We start from the raw sequence: 21,233 nt of genomic DNA, 5'->3' as shown, positions 1-21,233 counted from the left end.
GTTCCTGTGTAGCCAAGTTTACATTCCATGTATTAGTGATATCTTATGATGTTTCTTTTTCTGTGTGACTTATTTCAGTTAGAATCGTCATACCTGAATCCACTCATTATGCTGCTACGGGCCTAATGACATAGATTTCATTGCTGAGTGATATTGCACTGTACGTAAGTACCACAACTTCTGTATCCATTTTTCACTCTTTGTGATATTGAACTTGTCCCGTAAACGAGGTTCTTGTAAACAGAGCCGTCCCAAACTTTGGGGTGGCTGTGTCTTTTTGATTTTAATTTCCCTAAGCTATAGGACCATAAGTGGAAGTGCCCTAGGCTCTGTTGCTTTGTTTCTTAGATGTCTCAGGAAACACCATACACTTCTCCCAAGTGGCTGTTGGCAATTTACATCCCGCCCATCAGCATAACAAGGCTCCCAGTTCTCCATGGCCTGTCCTGCCTTTCTGGATTTTACACTTTTTTCAGATGGCCCTTTTGACCTGGGGGAAGTGAGACTTCATTGTAGTGCAGATTTCCTTTGCAAGCTTGCTTGATTGGCCAAAACGGGCGTATGCGTTTTTTCCTGAATATATTCAGTAAAAAACGCATACGCCCTTTTTGGCCAAGAGCATCATTGTCGACGTTCTGCCTCTTTTCCTATGCTTTAGATGCAATTCCAGTCTACCTCCTGACATCGGTTTCCTGCAATTCTGCCCCGCTTTCAAGTCCTCTTGGCAGCCTTACTTCAGCATATTTTTGGACGATAGCTGTCATTTATAACTCTGCAGGTTTGTGAATTACAGTGCCCCTGAGCTCCTTTCTTCAACTCGCTTTCTTGTGAGCTGGCCGCAACACTGCAGCATTGCTTCAGGCCCTAATCTGGTTCCGGCACGGCACGCTAAGCCTTTGGTTAATTCCTCTTCCTGGTGGGAAATGAGAGTTAAATTTGCCCGTCCAGACACCTCCAGCTAGTCTCTCATTCTTTCTCCCTATTCCTGTTCATCTTCCGCAGAAATTGCAAACTGGGCCAAACAGGAGGTTAAAGGCACTGACTCTCCAAGTCGGGAGAGTGATAGTAAACAGTCTGGGATGTTGCAGCCGAGTACCAGGGGACGAGAACTGAGACATATTGGAACACGTCTCCCGATCACACGGTTGATCATACTCTGGGTTCCACATGCATGTTTTAGCTGAAGGAAGAATCCCTTAAACCTGGAGAGTTGAGACCCGTGGAATGGGTCCATGCAATATGACTTCAAAGGGTCTTCATTTGCTCACCGAACCTCTCCAATCCTATCACTGCTGCGTTTATGCCCCTGTACACACGCTTGATTCTCTTTCGGAGACATAGCAATCCATAGGTTTTAAGATACTTACTAGTCAGGTACATTCTTAAACGTTTAATATGGGGTGTTGAGTCCATCTCGTTGAGCAAGGAGTAGCTCTTGTCTATTCCATATTTGGCTTAAGGAACTTTATCTATGCTCATTTCAATCTCTGGTTTTATGCAGCACCCCTCCTCACCTTTGCCCTTAAGCAAGCATTAGTTGGTTTTCTAAATTTGAGACCCTGTTCTGTTTTGTAATCCAGTTCTGTGTAGCCAAGTTTACATTCCGTGTATTAGTGATATCTTATGATGTTTCTTTTTCTGTGTGACTTATTTCAGTTAGAATCATCATACCTGAATCCACTCATTATGCTGCTACGGGCCTGATGACATAGATGTCATTGCTGAATGATATTGCATTGTACATAAGTACCACAACTTCTTTATCCATCTTTCGCTTTCTGCGATATTGAACTTGTACCGTAAACGAGGTTCTTGTAAACAGAGCCGTCCCAAACTTTGGGGTGGCTGTGTCTTTTTGATTTTAATATCCCTAAGCTATAGGACCATAAGTGGAAGTGCCCTAGGCTCTGTTGCTTTGTTTTTTCGATGTTTCAGGAAATACAATACACTTCTCCCAAGTGGCTGTTGGCAATTTACATCCCGCCCATCAGCATAACAAGGCTCCCAGTTCTCCATGGCCTGTCCTGCCTTTCTGGATTTTACACTTTTTTCAGATGGCCCTTTTGACCGGGGGGAAGTGAGACTGCATTGTAATGCAGATTTCCTTTGCAAGCTTGCTTGGTTGGCCAAAAAGGGCGTATGCGTTTTTTCCTGAATATATTCAGGAAAAAACGCATACGCCCTTTTTGGCCAAGTGCATCATTGTCCATGTTCTGCCTCTTTTCCTATGCTTTAAATGCAATTCCAGTCTACCTCCCGATATCGGTTTTCTGCAATTCTGCCCCGCTTTCAAGTCCTCTTTGTAGCCTTACTTCAGTATATTTTTGGACGATAGCTGTCATTTATAACTCTGCAGGTTTGTGAATTACAGTGCCCCTGAGCTCCTTTCTTCAACTCGCTTTCTTCTGAGCTGGCCGCAACACCGCAGGATTGCTTCAGGCCCTAATCTGGTTCTGGCACGGCACGCTGTGCCTTTGGTTTATTCCTCTTCCTGGTGGGAAATGAGAGTTAAATTTGCCCGTCCAGACACCTCCAGCTAGTCTCTCATTGGTCCTCCCTATTCCTGATAATCTTCCGCAGAAATTGCAAACTGAGCCAAACAGGAGGTTAAAGGCACTGACTCTCCAAGTCAGGAGAGTGTTAGTAAAGCGTCTGGAATGTTGCACCCGAGTACCAGGGGACGAGAACTGAGACATATTTGAACACATCTCCTGATCACACGGTTGATCATACTCTGGGTTCCACATGCATGTTTCAGCTGAAGGAAAAATCCCTTAAACCTGGAGAGTTGAGACCCTTGGAATGGGTACCATGCAATATGACTTCAAAGGGTCTTCATTTGCTCACCGAACCTCTCCAATCCTATCACTGCTGCGTTTATGCCCCTGTACACACGCTTGATTCTCTTTCGGAGACATAGCAATCCATAGGTTTTAAGATACTTACTAGTCAGGTACATTCTTAGGCGTTTAATATGGGGTGTTGAGTCCATTTCGTTGAGCAAGGAGTAGCTCTTGTCTATTCCATATTTGGCATAAGGAACTTTATCTGTGCTCATTTCAATCTCTGGTTTTATGCAGCACCCCAACTCACCTTTCCCCTTAAGCAAGCATAAGTTGGTTTTCTAAATTTGAGACCCTGTTCTGTTTTGTAATCCAGTTCCTGTGTAGCCAAGTTTACATTCCGTGTATTAGTGATATCTTATGATGTTTCTTTTTCTGTGTGACTTATTTCAGTTAGAATCATCATACCTGAATCCACTCATTATGCTGCTACGGGCCTCATGACATAGATTTCATTGCTGAGTGATATTGCATTGTACATAAGTACCACAACTTCTTTATCCATTTTTCGTTTTCTGCGATATTGAACTTGTACCGTAAACGAGGTTCTTGTAAACAGAGCCGTCCCAAACTTTGGGGTGGCTGTGTCTTTTTTATTTTAATTTCCCTAAGCTATAGGACCATAAGTGGAATTGACCTAGGCTCTGTTGCTTTGTTTTTTAGATGTTTCAGGAAACACCATACACCTCTCCCGAGTGGCTGTTGGCCATTTACATCCCGCTCATCAGCATAACAAGGCTCCCAGTTCTGCATGGCCTGTCCTGCCTTTCTGGATTTTACACTTTTTTCAGATGGCCCTTTTGACTGGGGGGAAGTGAGACTTCATTGTAGTGCAGATTTCCTTTGCAAGCTTGCTTGGTTGGCCAAAAAGGGCGTATGTGTTTTTTCCTGAATATATTCAGGAAAAAACGCATACGCCCTTTTTGGCCAAGTGCATCATTGTGGACGTTCTGCCTCTTTTCCTATGCTTTAAATGCAATTCCAGTCTACCTCCTGAAATCGGTTTCCTGCAATTTTGCCCCGCTTTCAAGTCCTCTTGGCAGCCTTACTTCAGTATATTTTTGGACGATAGCTGTCATTTCTAACTCTGCAGGTTTGTGAATTACAGTGCCCCTGAGCTCCTTTCTTCAACTCAGTTTCTTGTGAGCTCGCCGCAACACCGCAGGATTGCTTCAGGCCCTAATCTGGTTCCGGCACGGCACGCTGAGCCTTTGGTTAATTCCTCTTCCTGGTGGGAAATGAGAGTTAAATTTTCCCGTCCAGACACCTCCAGCTAGTCTCTCATTGGTTCTCCCTTTTCCAGTTCATCTTCCGGAGAAATTACAAACAGGTCCAAACAAGAGGTTAAAGGCACTGACTCTCCAAGTCGGGAGAGTGTTAGTAAGGCGTCTGGAATGTTGCACCCGAGTACCAGGGGATTAAAACTGAGACATATTTGAATAGGTCTCCCGATCACACGGTTGATCATACTCTGGTTTCCACATGCATGTTTTAACCGAAGGGAGAATCCCTTAAACCTGGAGAGTTGAGACCCGTGGAAAGGGTACCATGCAATATGACTTCAAAGGGTCTTCAGTTGCTCACCGAACCTCTCCAATCCTATCACTGCTGCGTTTATGCCCCTGTACACACGCTTGATATTCTTTCGGAGAGATAGCAATCCATAGGTTTTAAGATACTTCCTAGTCAGGTACATTCTTAGGCGTTTAATATGGGGTATTGAGTCCATTTCGTTGAGCAAGGAGTAGCTCTTGTCTATTACATATTTGGCTTAAGGAACTTTATCTGTGCTCATTTCAATCTCTGGTTTTATGCAGCACCCCAACTCACCTTTCCCCTTAAGCAAGCATAAGTTGGTTTTCTAAATTTGAGACCCTGTTCTGTTTTGTAATTCAGTTAGTGTGTAGCCAAGTTTACATTCCGTGTATTAGTGATATCTTATGATGTTTCTTTTTCTGTGTGACTTATTTCAGTTAGAATCATCATACCTGAATCCACTCATTATGCTGCTACGGGCCTGATGACATAGATGTCATTGCTGAGTGATATTGCATTGTACGTAAATACCACAAGTTCTTTATCCATTTTTCGCTTTCTGTGATATTGAACTTGTACCGTAAATGAGGTTCTTGTAAACAGAGCTGTCCCAAACTTTGGGGTGGCTGTGTCTTTTTAATTTTAATTTCCCTAAGCTATAGGACCATAAGTGGAAGTGCCCTACGCTCTGTTGCTTTGTTTTGTAGATGTTTCAGGAATCAGCATACACTTCTCCCAAGTGGCTTTTGGCAATGTACATCTCGCCCATCAGCATAACAAGGCTCCCAGTTCTCCATGGCCTGTCCTGCCTTTCTGGATTTTACACTTTTTTCAGATGGCCCTTTTGACTGGGGGGAAGTGAGACTTCATTGCAGTGCATATTTCCTTTGCAAGCTTGTTTGGTTGGCCAAAAAGTGTGTATGCGTTTTTTCCTGAATATAATCAGGAAAAAACGCATACGCACTTTTTGGCCAAGTGCATCATTGTCGACGTTCTGCCTCTTTTCCTATGCTTTAAATGCAATTCCAGTCTACCTCCTGAACTCGGTATCCTGCAATTCTGCCCTGCTTTCAAGTCCTCTTGGCAGCCTTACTTCAGTATATTTTTGGATGATAGCTGTCATTTATAACTCTGCAGGTTTGTGAATTACAGTGCCCCTGAGCTCCTTTCTTCAACTCGCTTTCTTGTGAGCTGGCCGCAACACCACAGGATTGCTTCAGGCCCTAATCTGGTTCCGGCACGGCACGCTGAGCCTTTGGTTAATTCCTCTTCCTGGTGGGAAATGAGAGTTAAATTTGCCCGTCCAGACACCTCCAGCTGGTCTCTCATTGGTCTTCCCTATTCCTGTTCATCTTCCGAAGAATTTGCAAACTGGGCCAAACAGGAGGTTAAAGGCACTGACTCTCCAAGTCGGGAGAGTGTTAGTAAAGCTTCTGGAATGTTGCACCCGAGTACCAGGGGACGAGGATGGAGACATATTTGAACACGTCTCCCGATCACACGGTTGATCATACTCTGGGTTCCACATGCATGTTTTAGCTGAAGGAGGAATCCCTTAAACATGGAGAGTTGAGACCCGTGGAATGGGTACCATGCAATATGACTTCAAAGGGTCTTCATTTGCTCACCTAACCTCTCCAATCCTATCACTGCTGCGTTTATGCCCCTGTACACACGCTTGATTCTCTTTTGGAGACATAGCAATCCATACCTTTTAACATACTTACTAGTCAGGTACATTCTTAAGCGTTTAATATGGGGTATTGAGTCCATTTCGTTGAGTAAGGAGTAGCTCTTGTCTATTACATATTTGGCTTAAGGAACTTTATCTGTGCTCATTTCAATCTCTGGTTTTATGCAGCACCCCAACTCACGTTTCCCCTTAAGCAAGCATAAGTTGGTTTTCTAAATTTGAGACCCTGTTCTGTTTTGTAATCCAGTTCCTTTGTAGCCAAGATTACATTCCGTGTATTAGTGATATCTTACGATGCTTCTTTTTCTGTGTGACTTATTTCAGTTACAATCATCATACCTGAATCCACTCATTATGCTGCTACGGGACTGATGACATAGATGTCATTGCTGAGTGATATTGCATTGTACGTAAGTACCAAAACTTCTTTATCCATTTTTCACTTTCTGTGATATTGAACTTGTACCGTAAACGAGGTTCTTGTAAACAGAGCCGTCCCAAACTTTGGGGTGGCTGTGTCTTTTTGATTTTAATTTCCCTAAGCTATAGGACCATAAATGGAAGTGCCCTAGGCTCTGTTGCTTTGTTTTTTAGATGTTTCTGGAAACACCATACACTTCTCCCAAGTGGCTGTTGGCAATTTACATCCCGCCCATCAGCATAACAAGGCTCCCAGTGCTCCATGGCCTGTCCTGCCTTTCTGGATTTTACAATTTTCTCAGATGGCCCTTTTGACCAGGGGGAAGTAAGACTTCATTGTAGTGCAGATTTCCTTTGCAAGCTTGCTTGGTTGGCCAAAACGGGCGTATGCGTTTTTTCCTGAATATATTCAGAAAAAAACGCATACGCCCTTTTTGGCCAAGTGCATCATTGTCCACGTTCTGCCTCTTTTCCTATGCTTTAAATGCAATTCCAGTCTACCTCCTGAAATCGGTTTCCTGCAATTCTGCCCCGCTTTCAAGTCCTCTTGGCAGCCTTACTTCAGTATATTTTTGGACGATAGCTGTCATTTATAACTCTGCAGGTTTGTGAATTACAGTGCCCCTGAGCTCCTTTCTTCAACTCGCTTTCTTGTGAGCTGGCCGCAACACCGCAGGATTGCTTCAGGCCCTAATCTGGTTCCGGCACGGCACGCTGAGCCTTTGGTTAATTCCTCTTCCTGGTGGGAAATGAGAGTTAAATTTGCCCGTCCAGACAACTCCAGCTAGTCTCTCATTGGTTCTCCCTATTCCTGTTCATCTTCCGCAGAAATTGCAAACTGGGCCAAACAGGAGGTTAAAGGCACTGACTCTCCAGGTCGGGAGAGTGTTAGTAAAGCATCTGGAATGTTGCACACGAGTACCAGGGGATGAGAACTGAGATAAATTGGAACACGTCTCCCGATCACACGGTTGATCATACTCTGGGTTCCACATGCATGTTTTAGCTGAAGGAAGAATCCCTTAAACCTGGAGAGTTGAGACCCGTGGAATGGGTACCATGCAATATGACTTCAAAGGGTCTTCATTTGCTCACCGAACCTCTCCAATCCTATCACTGCTGCGTTTATGCCCCTGTACACACGCTTGATTCTCTATCGGAGACATAGCAATCCATAGGTTTTAAGATACTTACTGGTCAGGTACATTCTTAAGCGTTTAATATGGGGTGTTGAGTCCATTTCGTTGAGCAAGGAGTAGCTCTTGTCTATTACATATTTGGCTTAAGGAACTTTATCTGTGCTCATTTCAATCTCTGGTTTTATGCAGCACCCCAACTCACCTTTCCCCTTAAGCAAGCATAAGTTGGTTTTCTAAATTTGAGACCTTGTTCTGTTTTGTAATTCAGTTCATGAGTAGCCAAGTTTACATTCCGTGTATTAGTGATATCTTATGATGTTTCTTTTTCTGTGTGACTTATTTCAGTTAGAATCATCATACCTGAATCCACTCATTATGCTGCTACGGGCCTGATGACATAGATTTCATTGTTGAGTGATATTGCATTGTATGTAAGTACCACAACTTCTTTATCCATTTTTCACTTTCTGTGATATTGAACTTCTACCGTAAACGAGGTTCTTGTAAACAGAGCTGTCCCAAACTTTGGGGTGGCTGTGTCTTTTTCATTTTAATTTCCCTAAGCTATAGGACCATAAGTGGAAGTGTCTTAGGCTCTGTTGCTTTGTTTTTTAGATGTTTCAGGAAACACCATACACTTCTCCCTGGTGGCTGTTGGCAATTTACATCCCATCCATCAGCATAACAAGGCTCCCAGTTCTCCATGGCCTGTTCTGCCTTTCTGGATTTTACACTTTTTTCAGATGGCCCTTTTGACCGGGGGGAAGTGAGACTTCATTGTAGTGCAGATTTCCTTTGCAAGCTTGCTTGGTTGGCCAAAAAGGGCATATGCGTCTTTTCCTGAATATATTCAGGAAAAAACGCATACGCCCTTTTTGGCCAAGTGCATCATTGTCGACGTTCTACCTCTTTTCCTATGCTTTAAATGCAATTCCAGTCTACCTCCTGAAATCGGTTTCCTGCAATTCTGCCCCGCTTTCAAGTCCTCTTGGCAGCCTTACTTCAGTATATTTTTGGACGATAGCTGTCATTTATAACACTGCATGTTTGTGATTACAGTGCCCCTGAGCTCCTTTCTTCAACTCGCTTTCTTGTGAGCTGGCCGCAACACCACAGGATTGCGTCAGGCCCTAATCTGGTTCTGGCACGGCACGCTGAGCCTTTGGTTAATTCCTCTTCCTGGTGGGAAATGAGAGTTAAATTTGCCCGTCCAGACACCTCCAGCTTGTCTCTCATTGGTTCTCCATATTCCTGTTCATCTTCCACGGAATTTGCAAACTGGGCCAAACAGGAGGTTAAAGGCACTGACTCTCCAAGTCGGGAGAGTGTTAGTAAAGCGTCTGGAATGTTGCACCTGAGTACCATGGGACGAGAACTGAGATAAATTTCAACACGTCTCCCGATCACACGGTTGATCATACTCTGGGTTCCACATGCATGTTTTAGCTGAAGGAAGAATCCCTTAAACCTGGAGAGTTGAGACCCGTGGAATGGGTACCATGCAATATGACTTCAAAGGGTCTTCATTTGCTCACCGAACCTCTCCAATCCTATCACTGCGGCGTTTATGCCCCTGTACTCATGCTTGATTCTCTTTCAGAGACATAGCAATCCATAGGTTTTAAGATACTTACTAGTCAGGTACATTATAAGGCGTTAAACATGGGGTTTTGAGTCCATTACGTTGAGCAAGGAGTAGCTCTTGTCTATTACATATTTGGCTAAAGGAACTTTATCTGTGCTCATTTCAATCTCTGGTTTTATGCAGCACCCCAACTCACCTTTCCCCTTAAGCAAGCATAAGTTGCTTTTCTAAATTTGAGACCCTGTTCTCTTTTGTAATCCAGTTCCTGTGTAGCCAAGTTTACATTCCGTGTATTAGTGATATCTTATGATGTTTCATTTTCTGTGTGACTTATTTCAGTTAGAATCATCATACCTGAATCCACTCATTATGCTGCTACGGGCCTAATGACATAGATGTCATTGCTGAGTGATATTGCATTGTACGTAAGTACCACAACTTCTTTATCCATTTTTCACTTTCTGTGATATTGAACTTGTACCGTAAACGAGGTTGTTGTAATAAGAGCCGTACCAAATTTTGGGGTGGCTGTGTCTTTTTGATTTTAATTTCCCTAAGCTCTAGGACCATAAGTGGAAGTGCCCTAGGCTCTGTTGCTTTGTTTTTTAGATGTTTCAGGAAACACCATACACTTCTCCCCTGTGGCTGCTGGCAATTTACATCCCACCCATCAGCATAACAAGGCTCCCAGTTCTCCAACGACTGTCCTGCCTTTCTGGATTTTACACTTTTTTCAGATGGCCCTTTTGACCGCGGGGAAGTGAGACTTCATTTTAGTGCAGATTTCCTTTGCAAGCTTGCTTGGTTGACCAAAAAGGGCGTATGCGTTTTTTCCTGAATATATTCAGGAAAAAACGCATACGCCCTTTTTGACCAAGTGCATCATTGTGGACGTTCTGCCTCTTTTCCTATGCTTTAAATGCAATTCCAGTCTACCTCCTGAAATCGGTTTCCTGCAATTCTGCCCCGCTTTCAAGTCCTCTTGGCAGCCTTACTTCAGTATGTTTTTGGACGATAGCTGTCATTTATAACTCTGCAGTTTTGTGAATTACAGTGCCCCTGAGCTCCTTTCTTGAACTCGCTTTCTTGTTAGCTGACCGCAACACCGCAGGATTGCTTCAGTCCCTAATCTGGTTTCGGCACTGCACGCTGAGCCTTTGGTTAATTCCTCTTCCTGGTGGGAAATGAGAGTTAATTTCGCCCGTCCAGACACCTCCAGCTAGTCTCTCATTGGTCCTCCCTATTCCTGTTCATCTTCCGCAGAAATTGCAAACTGGGCCATACAGGAGGTTAAAGGCACTGACTCTCCAAGTCGGGAGAGTGTTAATAAATCGTCTGGAATGTTGCACCCGAGTACCAGGGTACGAGAACTGAGACATATTTGAAAACGTCTCCCACTCACACGGTTGATCATACTCTGGGATCCACATGCATGTTTTAGCTGAAGGAAGAATCCCTTAAACCTGGAGAGTTGAGACCCGTGGAATGGGTACCATGCAATGTGACTTCAAAGGGTCTTCATTTGCTCACCAAACCTCTCCAATCCTATCACTGCTGCGTTTATGCCCCTGTACACACGCTTGATTCTCTTTCGGAGACATAGCAATCCATAGGTTTTAAGATACTTACTAGTCAGGTACATTCTTAGGCGTTTAATATGGGGTGTTGAGTCCATTTCGTTGAGCAAGGAGTAGCTCTTGTCTTTTACATAATTGGCTTAAGGAACTTTATCTGTGCTCATTTCAATCTCTGGTTTTATGCAGCACCCCAACTCATCTTTCCCCTTAAGCAAGCATAAGTTGGTTTTCTAAATTTGAGACCCTGTTCTGTTTTGTAATTCAGTGCCTGTGTAGCCAAGTTTACATTCCGTGTATTAGTGATATCTTATGACGTTTCTTTTTCTGTGTGACTTATTGAAGTTAGAATCATCATACCTGAACCCACTCATTTTCTGCTACAGGCCTGTTGACAGAGATTTCATTGCTGAGTGATATTGCATTGTACGTAAGTACCACAACTTCTTTATCCATTTTTCATTTTCTGCTATATTGAACTTGTACCATAAACGAGGTTCTTGTAAACAGAGCCGTCCCAAAATTTGGGGTGGCTGTGTCTTTTTGATTTTAATTTCCCTAAGCTATAGGACCATAAGTGGAAGTGCCCTAGGCTCTGTTGCTTTGTTTTTTAGATGTTTCAGGAAACACCATACACTTCTCCCCAGTGGCTTTTGGCAATTTACATCCCGCCCATCAGCATAACAAGGCTCCCAGTTCTCCTTAGCCTGTCCTGCCTTTCTGGATTTTACACTTTTTTCAGATGGCCCTTTTGAGCAGGGGGAAGTGAGACTTCATTGTAGTGCAGATTTCCTTTGCAAGCTTGCTTTGTTGGCCAAAAACGGCGTATATGTTTTTTCCTGAATATATTCAGGAAAAAACGCATATGCCCTTTTTGGCCAAGTGCATCATTGTGGACGTTCTGCCTCTTTTCCTATGCTTTAAATGCAATTCCAGTGTACCTCCTGAAATTGGTTTCCTGCAATTCTGCCCCACTTTCAAGTCCTCTTGGCAGCCTTACTTCAGTATATTTTTGGATGATAGAGCTGTCATTTATAACTCTGTAGGTGTGTGAATTACAGTGCCCCTGAGCTCCTTTCTTCAACTCGCTTTCTTGTGAGCTGGCCACAACACCGCAGTTTTGCTTCAGGCACTAATCTGGTTGCGGCACGGCACGCTGAGCCGTTGGTTAATTCCTCTTCTTGGTGGGAAATGAGAGTTAAATTTGCCCGTCCAGACACCTCCAGCTAGTCTCTCATTGGTTCTCCCTATTCCTGTTCATCTTCCGCAGAAATTGCAAACTGGGCCAAACAGGAGGTTAAAGGCACTGACTCTCCAAGTCGGGAGAGTGTTAATAAAGCGTCTGGAATGTTGCACCCGAGTACCAGGGCATGAAAACTGAGACATATTTGAACACGTCTCCCGATCACAGGGTTGATCATACTCTGGGTTCCACATGCATGTTTTAGCTGAAGGAAGAATCCCTTAAACCTGGAGAGTTGAGACCCGTGGAATGGGTACCATGCAATATGACTTCAAAGGGTCTTCATTTGCTCACCGAACCTCTCCAACCCTATCACAGCTGCGTTTTTGCCCCTGTACACACGCTTGATTCTCTTTCGGAGACATAGCAATCCATAGGTTTTAAGATAATTACTAGTCAGGTACATTCTTAGGCGTTTAATATGGGGTGTTGAGTCCATTTCGTTGAGCAAGGAGTAGCTCTTGTCTGTTACATATTTGGCTTAAGGAACTTTATCAGTGGTCATTTCAGTCTCTGGTTTTATGCAGCACCCCAACTCGTCTTTCCCCTTAAGCAAGCATAAGTTGGTTTTCTAAATTTGAGACCCTGTTCTGTTTTGTAATCCACTTCCTGTGTATCCAAGTTTACATTCCGTGTATTAGTGATATCTTATGATGTTTCTTTTTCTGTGTGACTTATTTCAGTTAGAATCATCATACCTGAATCCACTCATTATGCTGCTACGGGCCTGATGACATAGATTTCATTGCTGAGTGATATTGCATTGTACGTAAGTACCACAACTTCTTTATCCATTTTTCACTTTCTGCGAAATTGAACTTGTACCGTAAAGGAGGTTCTTGTAAACAGAGCCGTCCCAAACTTTGGGGTGGCTGTGTCTTTTTGATTTTAATTTCCCTAAGCTATAGGACCATAAGTGGAAGTGCCCTAGGCTCTGTTGCTTTGTTTTTTATATATTTCAGGAAACACCATACACTTCTCCCTAGTGGCTGTCGGCAATTTACATCCCGTCCATCAGCATAACAAGGCTCCCAGTTCTCCATGGCCTGTCCTGCCTTTCTGGATTTTACACTTTTTTCAGATGGCCCTTTTGACCGGGGGGAAGTGAGACTTCATTATAGTGCAGATTTCCTTTGCAAGCTTGCTTGATTGGCTCAAAAGGGCGTATGCGTTTTTTCCTGAATATATTCATGAAAAAACGCATACGCCCTTTTTGGCCAAGTGCATCATTGTGGACGTTCTGCCTCTTTTCCTATGCTTTAAATGCAATTCCAGTCTACTTCCTGAAATCGGTTTCCTGCAATTCTGCCCCGCTTTCAAGTCCTCTTGGCAGCCTTACTTCAGTATATTTTTGGACGATAGCTGTCATTTATAACTCTGCAGGTTTGTGAATTACAGTGCCCCTGAGCTCCTTTCTTCAACTCGCTTTCTTGTGAGCTGGCCGCAACACCGCAGGATTGATTCAGGCCCTAATCATGGTCTGGCATGGCACGCTGAGCCTTTGGTTAATTCCTCTTCCTGGTGGGAAATGAGAGTTAAATTTGCCCGTCCAGACACCTCCAGCTAGTCTCACATTGGTTCTCCCTATTCCTGTTCATCTTCCGCAGAAATTGCAAACTGGGCCAAACAGGAGGTTAAAGGCACTGACTCTCCAAGTCAGGAGAGTGTTAGTAAAGCATCTGGAATGTTGCACCGGAGTACCAGGGGACGAGAACTGAGACATATTTGAACACGTCTCCCGATCACACGGTTGATCATACTCCGGGTTCCACATGCATGATTTAGCTGAAGGAAGAATCCCTTAAACCTGGAGAGTTGAGACCCGTGGAATGGGTACCATGCAATATGACTTCAAAAAGTCTTCATTTGCTCACCGAACCTCTCCAATCCTATCACTGCTGCGTTTATGCCCCTGTACACACGCTTGATTCTCTTTCGGAGACATAGCGATCCATAGGTTTTAAGATTCTTACTAGTCAGGTACATTCTTAGGCGTTTAATATGGGGTGTTGAGTCCATTTCATTGAGCAAGGAGTAGCTCTTGTCTATTCCATATTTGGCTTAACGAACTTTATCTGTGCTCATTTCAATCTCTGGTTTTATGCAGCACCCCAACTCACCTTTCGCCTTAAGAAAGCATAAGTTGGTTTTCTAAATTTGAGACCCTGTTCTGTTTTGTAATCCAGTTCCTGTGTAGCCAAGTTTACATTCCGTGTATTAGTGATATCTTATGATGTTTCTTTTTCTGTGTGACTTATTTCAGTTAGAATCATCATACCTGAATCCACTCATTATGCTGCTACGGGCCTGATGACATAGATTTCATTGCTCAGTGATATTGCATTGTACGTAAGTACCACAACTTCTTTATCCATTTTTCGCTTTCTGCGATATTGAACTTGTATCGTAAACGAGGTTCTTGTAAACAGAGCTGTCCCAAACTTTGGGGTGGCTGTGTCTTTTTGATTTTAATTTCCCTAAGCTATAGGACCATAAGTGGAAGTGCCCTAGGCTCTGTTCCTCAGTTTTTTAGATGTTTCAGGAAACACCATACACTTCTCCCGTGTGGCTGTTGGCAATTTACATCCCGCCCATCAGCATAACAAGGCTCCCAGTTCTCCATGGCCTGTCCTGCCTTTCTGGATTTTACACTTTTTTCAGATGGCCCTTTTGACCGGGGGGAAGTGAGACTTCATTGTAGTGCAGATTTCCTTTGCAAGCTTGCTTGGTTGGCCAAAAAGGGTGTATGTGTTTTGTCCTGAATATATTCAGGAAAAAACGCATACGCCCTTTTTGGCCAAGTTCATCATTGTGGACGTTCTGCCTCTTTTCCTATGCTTTAAATGCAATTCCACTCTACCTCCTGAAATCGGTTTCCTGCAATTCTGCCCCGCTTTCAAGTCCTCTTGGCAGCCTTACTTCAGTATATTTTTGGACGATAGCTGTCATTTATAACTCTGCAGGTTTGTGAATTACAGTGCCCCTGAGCTCCTTTCTTCAACTCGCTTTCTTGTGAGCTGGCCGCAACACCGCAGGATTGCTTCAGGCCCTAATCTGGTTCCGGCACGGCACGCTGAGCCTTTTGTTAATTTCTCTTCCTGGTGGGAAATGAGAGTTAAATTCGCCCGTCCAGACACCTCCAGCTAGTCTCTCATTGGTTCTCCCTATTCCTGTTCATCTTCCGCAGAAATTGCAAACTGGGCCATACAGGAGGTTAAAGGCACTGACTCTCCAAGTCGGGAGAGTGTTAATAAAGCGTCTGGAATGTTGCACCTGAGTACCAGGGTACGAGAACTGAGACATATTTGAAAACGTCTCCCACTCACACGGTTGATCATACTCTGGGATCCACATGCATGTTTTAGCTGAAGGAAGAATCCCTTAAACCTGGAGAGTTGAGACCCGTGGAATGGGTACCATGCAATGTGACTTCAAAGGGTCTTCATTTGCTCACCAAACCTCTCCAATCCTATCACTGCTGCGTTTATGCCCCTGTACACACGCTTGATTCTCTTTCGGAGACATAGCAATCCATAGGTTTTAAGATACTTACTAGTCAGGTACATTCTTAGGCGTTTAATATGGGGTGTTGAGTCCATTTCGTTGAGCAAGGAGTAGCTCTTGTCTATTACATATTTGGCTTAAGGAACTTTATCTGTGCTCATTTCAATCTCTGGTTTTATGCAGCACCCCAACTCACCTTTCCCCTTAAGCAAGCATAAGTTGGTTTTCTATATTTGAGACCCTGTTCTGTTTTGTAATTCAGTGCCTGTGTAGCCAAGTTTACATTCCGTGTATTAGTGATATCTTATGACGTTTCTTTTTCTGTGTGACTTATTTCAGTTAGAATCATCATACCTGAATCCACTCTATGCTTTACAGGCCTGATGACATAGATTTCATTGCTGATTGATATTGCATTGTACATAAGTACCACAACTTTTTTATCCATTTTTCGCTTTCTGTGATATTGAACTTGTACCGTAAATGAGGTTCTTGTAAACAGAGCTGTCCCAAACTTTGGGGTGGCTGTGTCTTTTTGATTTTAATTTCCCTAAGCTATAGGACCATAAGTGGAAGTGCCCTAGGCTCTGTTCCTCAGTTTTTTAGATGTTTCAGGAAACACCATACACTTCTCCTGAGTAGCTGTTGGCAATTTACATCCCGCCCATCAGCATAACAAGGCTCCCAGTTCTCCATGGCCTGTCCTGCCTTTCTGGATTTTACACTTTTTTCAGATGGCCCTTTTGACCCGGGGGAAGTGAGACTTCATTGTAGTGCAGATTTCCTTTGCAAGCTTGCTTGGTTGGCCAATAAGGGCATATGCGTTTTTTCCTGAATATATTCAGGAAAAAACGCATACGCCCTTTTTGGCCAAGTGCATCATTGTGCACGTTCTGCCTCTTTTCCTATGCTTTAAATGCAATTCCACTCTACCTCCTGAAATCGGTTTCCTGCAATTCTGCCCCGCTTTCAAGTCCTCTTGGCAGCCTTACTTCAGTATATTTTTGGACAATACCTGTCATTTATAACTCTGCAGGTTTGTGAATTACAGTGCCCCTGAGCTCCTTTCTTCAACTCGCTTTCTTGTGAGCTGGCCGCAACACCGCAGGATTGCTTCAGGCCCTAATCTGGTTCCGGCACGGTATGCTGATCCTTTGGTTAATTCCTCTTCCTGGTGGGAAATGAGAGTTAAATTTGCCCGTCCAGACACCTCCAGCTAGTCTCTCATTGGTTCTCCCTATTCCTGTTCATCTTCCGCAGAAATTGCAAACTGGGCCAAACAGGAGGTTAAAGGCACTGTCTCTCCAAGTCGGGAGAATGTTAGTAAAGCGTCTGCAATTTTGCACCCGAGTACCAGGGGATGAGAACTGAGACATATTAGAACACATCTCCCGATCACACGGTTGATCACACTCTGTGTTCCACATGCATTTTTTAGCTGAAGGAAGAATCCCTTAAACTTGGAGAGTTGAGACCCGTGGAATGGGTACCATGCAATATGACTTCAAAGGGTCTTCATTTGCTCACTGAACCTCTCCAAACCTATCACTGCTGCGTTTATGCCCCTGTACTCACGCTTGATTGTCTTTCAGAGACATAGCAATCCATAAGTTTTAAGATACTTACTAGTCAGGTACATTCTTAGGCGTTTAATATGGGGTTTTGAGTCCATTTCGTTGAGCAAGGAGTAGCCCTTGTCTATTACATATTTGGCTTAAGGAACTTTATCTGTGCTCATTTCAATCTCTGGTTTTATGCAGCACCCCAACTCACCTTTCCCCTTAAGCAAGCATAAGTTGGTTTTCTAAATTTGAGACCCTGTTCTGTTTTGTAATCCAGTTCCTGTGTAGCCAAGTTTACACTCCGTGTATTAGTGTTATCTTATGATGTTTCTTTTTCTGTGTGACTTATTTCAGTTAGAATCATCATACCTGAATCCACTCTATGCTTTACAGGCCTGATGACATAGATTTCATTGCTGATTGATATTGCATTGTACGTAAGTACCACAACTTCTTTATCCAGTTTTCACTTTCTGAGATATTGAACTTGTACCATAAACGAGGTTCTTGTAAACAGAGCTGTCCCAAACTTTGGGGTGGCTGTGTCTTTTTGATTTCAATTTCCCTAAGCTATAGGACCATAAGTGGAACTGCCTTAGGCTCTGTTGCTTTGTTTTTTCGATGTTACAGGAAACACCATACACTTCTTCTGAGTGGCTGTTGGCAATTTACATCCCGCCCATCAGCATAACAAGGCTCCCAGTTCTCCATGGCCTGTCCTGCCTTTCTGGATTTTACACTTTTTTCAGATGGCCCATTTGACTGGGGGGAAATGAGACTTCATTGTAGTGCAGATTTCCTTTGCAAGCTTGCTTGGTTGGCGAAAATGTGCGTATGCTTTTTTTCTTGAATATATTCAGGAAAAAACGCATACGCCCTTTTTGCCCAAGTGCATCATTGTGGACGTTCTGCCTCATTTCCTATGCTTTAAATGCAATTCCAGTCTACCTCCTGAAATCGGTTTCCTGCAATTTTGCCCCGCTTTCAAGTCCTCTTGGCAGCCTTACTTCAGTATATTTTTGGACGATAGCTGTCATTTATAACTCTGCAGGTTTGTGAATTACAGTGCCCCTGAGCTCTTTTCTTCAGCTCGCTTTCTCCTGAGGTGGCCGCAACACCGCAGGATTGCTTCAGGCCCTAATCTGGTTCCGGCACGGCACGCTGAGCCTTTGGTTAATTCCTCTTCCTGGTGGGAAATGAGAGTTAAATTTTCCCGTCCGGACACCTCCAGCTAGTCTCTCATTGGTTCTCCCTATTCCTGTTCATCTTCCGCGGAATTTGCAAACTGGGCCAAACAGGAGGTTAAAGGCACTGACTCTCCAAGTCGGGAGAGTGTTAGTAAAGCATCTGGAATTTTGCAACCGATTACCAGGGGACGAGAACTGAGACATATTGGAACACGTCGCCCGATCACACGGTTGATCATACTCTGGGTTCCACATGCATGTTTTAGCTGAAGGAAGAATCCCTTAAACCTGGAGAGTTGAAACCCGTGGAATGGGTACCATGCAATATGACTTCAAAGGGTCTTCATTTGCTCACCGAACCTCTCCAATCCTATCACTGCTGCGTTTTTGCCACTGTACGCACGCTTCATTCTCTTTTGGAGACATAGCAATCCATAAGTTTTAAGATACTTACTAGTCAGCTACATTCTTAGGCGTTCAATACGGGGTGTTGAGCCCATTTCGTTGAGCAAGGAGTAGTTCTTGTCTATTACATATTTGGCTTAAGGAACTTTATCTGTGCTCATTTCAATCTCTGGTTTTATGCAGCACCCCAACTCACCTTTCCCCTTAAGCAAGCATAAGTTGGTTTTCTACATTTGAGACCCTGTTCTGTTTTGTAATCGAGTTCCTGTGTAGCCAAGTTTACATTCCGTGTATTAGTGATATCTTATGATGTTTCTTTTTCTGTGTGAATTATTTCAGTTAGAATCATCATACCTGAATCCACTCATTATGCTGCTACGGGCCTGATGACATAGATTTCATTGCTGAGTGATATTGCATTGTACGTAAGTACCACTTCTTGTTTATCCATTTCTCACTTTCTGCGATATTGAACTTGTACCGTAAATGAGGTTCTTGTAAACAGAGCCGTCCCAAACTTTGGGGTGGCTGTGTCTTTTTGATTTTAATTTCCCTAAGCTATAGGACCATAAGTGGAAGTGCCCTAGGCTCTGTTGCTTTGTTTTTTAGATGTTTCAGGAAACACCATACACTTCTCCCGAGTGGTTGTTGGCAATTCACATCCCGCCCATCAGCATAACAAGGCTCCCAGTTCTCCATGGCCTGTTCTGCCTTTCTGGATTTTACACTTTTTTCAGATGGCCCTTTTGTCCGGGGGGAAGTGAGACTTCATTGTAGTGCAGATTTCCTTTGCAAGCTTGCTTGGTTGGCCAAAAAGGGCGTATGCGTTTTTTCCTGAATATATTCAGGAAAAAACGCATACGCCCTTTTTGGCCAAGTGCATCATTGTGCACGTTCTGCCTCTTTTCCTATGCTTTAAATGCAATTCCAGTCTACCTCCTGAAATCGGTTTCCTGCAATTCTGCCCGGCTTTCAAGTCCTCTTGGCAGCCTTACTTCAGTATATTTTTGGACGATAGCTGTCATTTATAACTCTGCAGGTTTGTGAATTACAGTGCCCCTGACCTCCTTTCTTCAAATTGCTTTCTTGTGAGCTGACCGCAACACCGCAGGATTGCTTCAAGCCCTAATCTGATTCCGACATGGCACGCTGAGCCTTTGGTTAATTCCTCTTCCTGGTGGGAAATGAGAGTTAAATTTGCCCGTCCAGACAACTCCAGCTAGTCTCTCATTGGTTCTCCCTATTCCTGTTTATCTTCCGCAGAAATTGCAAACTGGGCCAAACAGGAGGTTAAAGGCACTGACTCTCCAAGTCGGGAGAGTGTTAGTAAAGCGTCTGGAATGTTGCACCCGAGTACCAGGGGACGAGAACTGAGACATATTTCAACACGTCTCCCGATCACACGGTTGATCATACTCTGGGTTCCACATGCATGTTTTAGCTGAAGGAAGAATCCCTTAAACCTGGAGAGTTGAGACCCGTGGAATGGGTACCATGCAATATGACTTCAAAGGGTCTTCATTTGCTCACCGAACCTCTCCAATCCTATCACTGCTGCGTTTGTGCCCCTGTACACACGGTTGATTCTCTTTTGGAGACATAGCAATCCATAGCTTTTAAGATACTTACAAGTCAGGTACATTCTTAGGTGTTTAATATGTGGTGTTGAGTCTATTTCGTTGAGAAAGGAGTAGCTCTTGTCTATTCCATATTTGGCTTAAGGAACTTTATCTGTGCTCATTTCAATCTCTGGTTTTATGCAGCACCCCACCTCACCTTTCCCCTTAAGCAAGCATAAGTTTGTTTTCTAAATTTGAGACCCTGTTCTGTTTTGTAATCCAGTTCCTGTGTAGCCAAGTTTACATTCCGTGTATTAGTGATATCTTATGATGTTTCTTTTTCTGTGTGACTTATTTCAGTTAGAATCATCATACCTGAATCCACTCATTATGCTGCTACGGGCCTGATGACATAGATTTCATTGCTGAGTGATATTGCATTGTACGTAAGTACCACAACTTCTTTATCCATTTTTCACTTTCTGCGATATTGATTATGTACCGTAAACGAGGTTCTTGTAAACAGAGCCATCCCAAACTTTGGGGTGGCTGTGTCTTTTTGATTTTAATTTCCCTAAGCTATAGGACCAGAAGTGGAAGTGCCCTAGGCTCTGTTGCTTTGTTTTTTAGATGTTTCAGGAAACACCATACACTTCTCCCAAGTGGCTGTTGGCAATTTACATCCCGCCCATCAGCATAACAAGGCTCCCAGTTCTCCATGGCCTGTCCTGCCTTTCTGGATTTTACACTTTTTTCAGATGGCCCTTTTGACCCGGGGGAAGTGAGACTTCATTGTAGTGCAGATTTCCTTTGCAAGCTTGCTTGGTTGGCCAAAAAAGGCGTATGCGTTTTTTCCTGAATATATTCAGGAAAAAACGCATATGCCCTTTTTGGCCAAGTGCATCATTGTTGACGTTCTGCCTCTTTTCCTATGCTTTAAATGCAATTCCAGTCTACCTTCTGAAATCGGTTTCCTGCAATTC

General features: G+C 43.6%; 1 long non-coding RNA gene across 1 annotated transcript in view; it reads right to left on the bottom strand.

The window, feature by feature from the left end:
- The window catches only part of LOC125963347 (uncharacterized), a 334,169-nt gene that overhangs the window by 82,857 nt on the left and 230,079 nt on the right, over positions 1-21,233 (bottom strand). The window contains exon 2 of the long non-coding RNA XR_007475173.1: positions 18,528-18,646. This is a non-coding gene — a long non-coding RNA (uncharacterized LOC125963347). The remainder of the gene's footprint in view (positions 1-18,527; positions 18,647-21,233) is intronic.

This window comes from Orcinus orca, unplaced genomic scaffold (genome assembly GCF_937001465.1).
Source record: "Orcinus orca unplaced genomic scaffold, mOrcOrc1.1 scaffold_23, whole genome shotgun sequence".
NCBI lineage: Eukaryota > Metazoa > Chordata > Mammalia > Artiodactyla > Delphinidae > Orcinus > Orcinus orca.
The sequence above is the reverse complement of the archived record's forward strand: the minus strand, read 5'-3'. Positions and strand labels throughout refer to the sequence as shown.